Source organism: Colletes gigas, unplaced genomic scaffold, assembly GCF_013123115.1.
Source record: "Colletes gigas isolate AHSC1104 unplaced genomic scaffold, ASM1312311v1 Colletes_gigas_Sc00017, whole genome shotgun sequence".
Taxonomy (NCBI): Eukaryota; Metazoa; Arthropoda; class Insecta; order Hymenoptera; family Colletidae; genus Colletes; species Colletes gigas.
In genome coordinates this window covers 1,340,524-1,346,523 of record NW_025106646.1, presented here as the reverse complement: position 1 = coordinate 1,346,523, position 6,000 = coordinate 1,340,524, and the positions used below count along the sequence as shown (strand labels likewise).

The 6,000-nt window shown below is 34.0% G+C and overlaps 1 protein-coding gene across 1 annotated transcript in view; it reads left to right on the top strand.

The window, feature by feature from the left end:
• Positions 1 to 228: 228 nt before the first annotated feature.
• The window catches only part of LOC122400313 (thrombospondin type-1 domain-containing protein 4-like), a 49,573-nt gene continuing 43,801 nt past the window's right edge, over positions 229 to 6,000 (top strand). The window contains exon 1 of the mRNA XM_043401707.1: positions 229 to 498. The gene's annotated coding sequence lies outside the window, so the exon portion shown is untranslated. The remainder of the gene's footprint in view (positions 499 to 6,000) is intronic.

The following is a 6,000-nucleotide window of genomic DNA, read 5'->3' as shown; positions in this document are numbered from 1 at the left end:
ATCTAATGCTCCGTAAAATTGTTAACGACAAGAACGAAGGAAATTCTCGAAAAAAAAGGTGAAAGAGATGTAAAAGAGCTTTAACGGGGAACGTAGTCGGAAACGTCTCGTTGTCAGGTGACATACGAAGGTGGAGGCCCCTAAAGCTTCGTTCATAGAGCGGCACGAGACACACGGCTGTATAAAGTCGATCCTCCACCGACGGGAGCCGTCAGTTCGGCACGACACCTCTGTTAAGCACCACAGAGGAACTCGTCTCTCGGAATTCTGTAACACGCAGCATGCTACCGTAGCTGCCTTATCATCCATTCTCAAAATTATCTCGATCAGTGCGTACGGTGAACAATCGAACGAAAACGTGAACAATTTGAACATAGATCGCGGCGAAACGAACGCGACCACGAGTAACTCAGTGAATCCTTGGAAATTCCGGAGAACTTGAAATTCGATATTTAGTTATGGTATTGGTTCTTTCGACAGAGAACTAACTCGTTACAGGTGATGATATGTGATCGTGTGTTATATTTTTAAAAAATTTCTTTCGACGTTTATCCTAATCCTGGTACGTTGCAACGGAAGTGTATCTTAAGCATAAAAGAACAGCGGTTTTAAGTAGTTCGAGAAGTCCTGTTCTTCGATGAGAATTGCTCGAGAAGTTCGTGGATCCCGATTTGGTAGAATTCATTCTAGATCGTACGTCTATGTATGATCTTTTTATACATCGGGGACATGGTTTCGATGCATCGACAGTTCGTACTAGATTCTATGTTGGGACAAGCATGACACGGTGGTTTATTTTTTACATTAGCCCGGTCATCTCGTGTCGCGTCTATGTAGCTACAACTAATTAAAGTCTACGAAAATGTTATCATACACGTTACACGTATCGTGGATCGTTATTTCGGTTACGTTTCTCGCGTCCCGGTGCTTCCTGGGCGCCTTTGAGACTCCATGCTAACAAATTCAGCATGAAATTAAGATACGCGTGGAATGTATTGGGATGGTGTTGGGCCATTCAAGAGTCGAAACGCTTCTGAAAATCGTGCCAGACTGTAATAGAGATTTCTACGACCGCCCCGATCTATGACGCGGGCCTCTTTTGCTCTACCAGACAGCTGTAACATTTTTTTTTTTACCGCCGCACAAGAAGAACTTTTCTTTTTATCGCGATACACACGAAACATCTTAAGGCGCTCTGTATCGCATAAATCTAAATTTACGTTCCTTTGATGAGTTCTGCGTCTATTTTCGTATTCGAACGCCGGTGGCCTTGACTTTGTGCCCTTCTTAACACTAAAACTTTCGTTCTTGCAACCTGTAAGCGACTGGCTGACACGATCAACTGTAATTGATCGATTTTATTAACGTTTACGAGCGTGGATCGATTCTAAGCTTGCTGAGGCCTTAGATTTGTTTTAATATACTAACGAATGCGAAGCTCGAATAAAATTTATTGATAATAGAAAATTATGAATCGTTCGAATGTGGTTCTTGCACACGTGTACACAGAATGTTAAGATTCTGACGTCAGCTTTCCATGTAAATGATTATAAAATGTCGCGTTTCCGTCATCTGTTTCATCCAACAACACAGAAATAGAAAAAGAAAAGGGAAATATTCAAGTTTGTCAGGGTTGAATCAAGATATTTGAAAAATTCTAAGAATTTTATAGAAATATATATTTTTATACAAATATCAAATTAATGATACGATAGAATTACAATACTTCCAGTATAGAATTATGAAAGTATAGAAATACAATTTTTAAAAGGTAGAAAAACAATTAAAATTCAAGTTGATGCCTGTGGGTTGGTCAAATTAAAAACGAAAAAATATTCGTCATAATAAACATTTTACTTTTTGAATATATCAGATAAAAATATAATTACAAATATAAATGAAAAGTAGCATCGATACCACAAACGATATAACTAAATTTATATAGAGTAAAGTTGAGAATAACTGTAATACATAGATCTAGATTAAGAGTGAATTAAGTGTATACAAAAATTTATAATGTTTTGAACCCACGAGAATAAAATAAAAATTTTGACTACGTTCCAGCCGAGTAAAGCAAGTACAAATATATTAACTAGTTTATTAACTTACTTTCTCTTGTCATCCCCATTTATTATTAATGGAATTAATGGTCGTTCTAGGTATACAAATGTATATTTCCCTCTTTTTGATTCAAAATGCTGTAATTTTCATATACATTATGTTCTTGACCCAGATATAATTATTTTACTAAAATATAATTATTTATACTAAAGAAGACCAAAACTAAAAGTCGAAAAATTTAACATATTGCATTGTGTCAAAATTCAAAGTTCGAGTTTATAAGAATATTAAATACTACTAATTTAATATAAAACTCACTTCATCAATGGTACATGTGCCATTTTGTTTTACGATTTTCTACCATGTTTTGGTTAATTTAAATAGTTCTTTATTTGTAACAAAATTCAGACACGTGTATATTTATTTTTTCGATGTTTTTGAATGATTTCCCCATTGAAAGAATTTGTCATTCCACGAAATGAATCAAAATCCTATGTTATTGCGGTGGAAAATTTTCTATAGAATTGCTTTTAATTTTCGATTTGTTACACGGTCCAATAATAATATTTTCGTACATAATTTGGTCCGAATACAATTATCATCCACGATAGCGCGAAACGTGGCCAGACATCGTAGTGTTTCCAAAAGTTTGAACATTCCGTAGCCATTTGTTGCCAAATTTATATTCACGATCGCCGAAACGCGATGGCAATGCCAATAAACGTCGCCGAAACGATCGCGTCTATCTAGTCGTCGAGTATCTTCTCCATTCAGTCCGCTTGGGAATCGGTTTTTTCGCTGTTCGAGATTTTTGCAAACGCGTATTAATAGTCCGCGATCCCCAGCGGGTCGATAATCGTAAAAATAAACGGTATTCCGCGTTATACCGGGATCTGCGTAAGTAGATCCTTCCGAATGGCTTCATTCTTTCCGCCGTGTTTTGAGTGCAATAAAGTAACGGGGTCTTGTAAACATTGCTGGGTGAAAAAATAGACAACGAGGAGAGCAGCGACGACGGTCCGTTGAGGTTTCGATGCGGCTATTGAACCGCTCCTGTCGATACGCGATCAGAAAAATCCATTGTAGGCTCTTACATAATCGGCGAGTGAATTTCAGAGGATACGGGGCGCGTAAAAATAGAACGGTTTTTAACATTCATAACGATCCCTGGGTCGAGAAAAAAACGACGTGCATCTCGACGATAGGTTTAAAGAGCATCGTTTTGCATACAGTACTTTGTCTCCATTTCGCGGCACTGATTAATTAATACATACGCCGGGGTATGAAATATTACTCCAGTAATGTATTCTGTAGTGTTTTGCATTCGAACGACATACGAATGGGCAACCGAATACGTATCGCGTAATTCATACGAGCTACGCGACTACTTAACACGCTCTTACCGGTGCACTTAAACGTGTAATGTTTAAACGACGATAGACTGCAATTAATATGCACGCGTACCGGTATTTAAACTAATAAATAACCGGAGAATAATATAATTACGATCGACTAACTGACCGCGAATCCGAGAAAGTATGTTTTATGAATCGATGAATATTCCGAGAGGTTTAAAAATCACGAGTACAAACTCGAATGTTTTTCTTTTCGATTTTTCTGCAGGATAAAGTAATGTTTGCTTTGTTGGATGTAAATTGGAAAAACTGTTTCTCGAGACTGCAAGTTACCGTCAATGATTAATAAGGGAGCATTATACGAATGTTCATTGAATTAATTTAAATACTACTCGACCTAGAGGAAGAAATCATTACTTGTTTTATTCGTGTTTATGTACCTTTGAAATTACAAGAGATATCGAAAAATGTTTCGAATAAAAATAGTACTGTTCTTAAATTAATAGAAAAAGATTACGAATTGTTTTTTTAAATCTTTTATTTGAAACATTTTTCGGTATAGTTTGTAATTTAAGTATTATATAGGCCTAAATAAAGTGGATGATTTTTTCTTTAAAATTGAAAAGTATATTTTTAGGTTAGATCGATGAATGCATTTCCTTGCAAGTTATATTTTATTTCGTATTTTACAGTATTGACACCACATCACGAAAGTTGGTAAAATAATAATTTAGTATGTTCTTTTGATTATGGACAAATAATACTTAGTATCAACTCTACTAGATATCTATAGACACAAGAACATATGGCAGTTAGAACCTAAATCAATTTGTTCAGTTCCTGAAGAGGACTTAAATCAAAGGTTGAAACGTAGATAAAGAGAGGTCAGGAATAAATTATTATTCCTTCTTAGTGGCTCAATGCAATTTCGATCAATTGAATCGTTTATTCGATATTTCGGCCATAGTTATGAGCCTTCTTCGAGAGATACATCACTAACAAACATACTAAATGTTTACCAAAATATATTAATACTAAATAGTTCTAAACAGAAGTTATGTGTAAGTAAAAATTATTACATACATATAACTTTTGTTTAAAATTGATATACCATTGTTATGCTCAATTGATTTATTATTTACATCTCAGTCGAACATTTACTATTTTTTGAACAAATGTGTTTTAATTCTCTCTTTGTTTTAATAATTTCGTATTAAATAAAATATAATTAAGGTTAAAACGTAGAATTTTTTAATTTATATTATTGTAGCGATTTGGAAAATCTAAATAAATACAGTTTGGAGACACTCAAATGTAGGAATATTCGATTTTCTTAATTCGTAACTTTTTAAATATTTTAATAATCAAGTGTATGGTTTCTGAATAAATACGTCGTGTAATTATCTCTGTACTGTGTTATCGAGAAAAATAATTAAAAGCTAAGCTTATAAATTTCTAGTTTCTTAATAAAACAAAGATCTTTTTATCTATGAAATGAACGAATACTTTTCGGAGATATTGTGTGTACTAGAATCATTTAGACATTTTCTACGAGCTTCTCTATCCAATTAAACGTGTGTCAGCAATTTAACAAATTTATCTTTTCACATTGTAACGTTTATATTTCATTTGTAGCTCGTATATATTAATGAATCTCAATAATAAATCGTTCTAATAGGGACCCTAAAAAAAGGATCAAAACATTTGGCTCGCATCGTCCACTTTCCCTCTTTGGGGATTTACGAGCATGTTTGTCTCCACGAGAAGTAATAATTCCGGAAACATTCTATACCAGTGGTTCTTAACCAGAGTACTCCGCACAACAGGAAACAGCTATAAAAGGGTTAAAAGGGTTAGAAATACAAACAAATGTCACGAGGCAAAATTAAACAGCACCAAACGATGCACAAACCGAATATAATTTTATTCATTTTCATTTATCGATGCATCTAAGATGTGCAATTCCATTCTCTTGTTAAATGGAATTTTATAATTTTAATCGATCAACGATGCAGCTTTTTAATCTTAATAAAAAAGTATGAAGGTATTTATATCCTAATCCTCGCAGTTCAAGAGTTGTAGCCCTTTAAAGTGCATTAAACTATTTTAATTGAGACATACTCGTGTATTATTGCACATTAGAATGCTTGTAAACACGAGTCTACGTCTAATATCAATTAATGTAGGATTAACTTTCTAGTTGAGTCTCTTATGGAGATAATTAAGAGATAAATTGTATTCGTTGATACGTAACTTTATCTTTTCGCTGCTTTATTACAACAGCTTTTAAACTGAAATAAATCTTTCGAGTCAATGATCTGAACAATTATTTCTTGCACAGAGAAATTACAAGCTTTTTTAACTATGCTACTGATAGAATTAAAAAATTCTCTAACAATATCTTTCGAAAAAACGTATTTTACAGGCACCTCAAAATGTACAGAACTCAACTAACGATTATTGATCGTTGATCGTACAAGGAAAAATTTACTAAAATTGAATCTGAAAGTGTCTCGAAGGATTCTGACGTTTCTTGCAAACTTATCATCGTGTTATACAGCGATCTATGCAAGTTTCCATCATG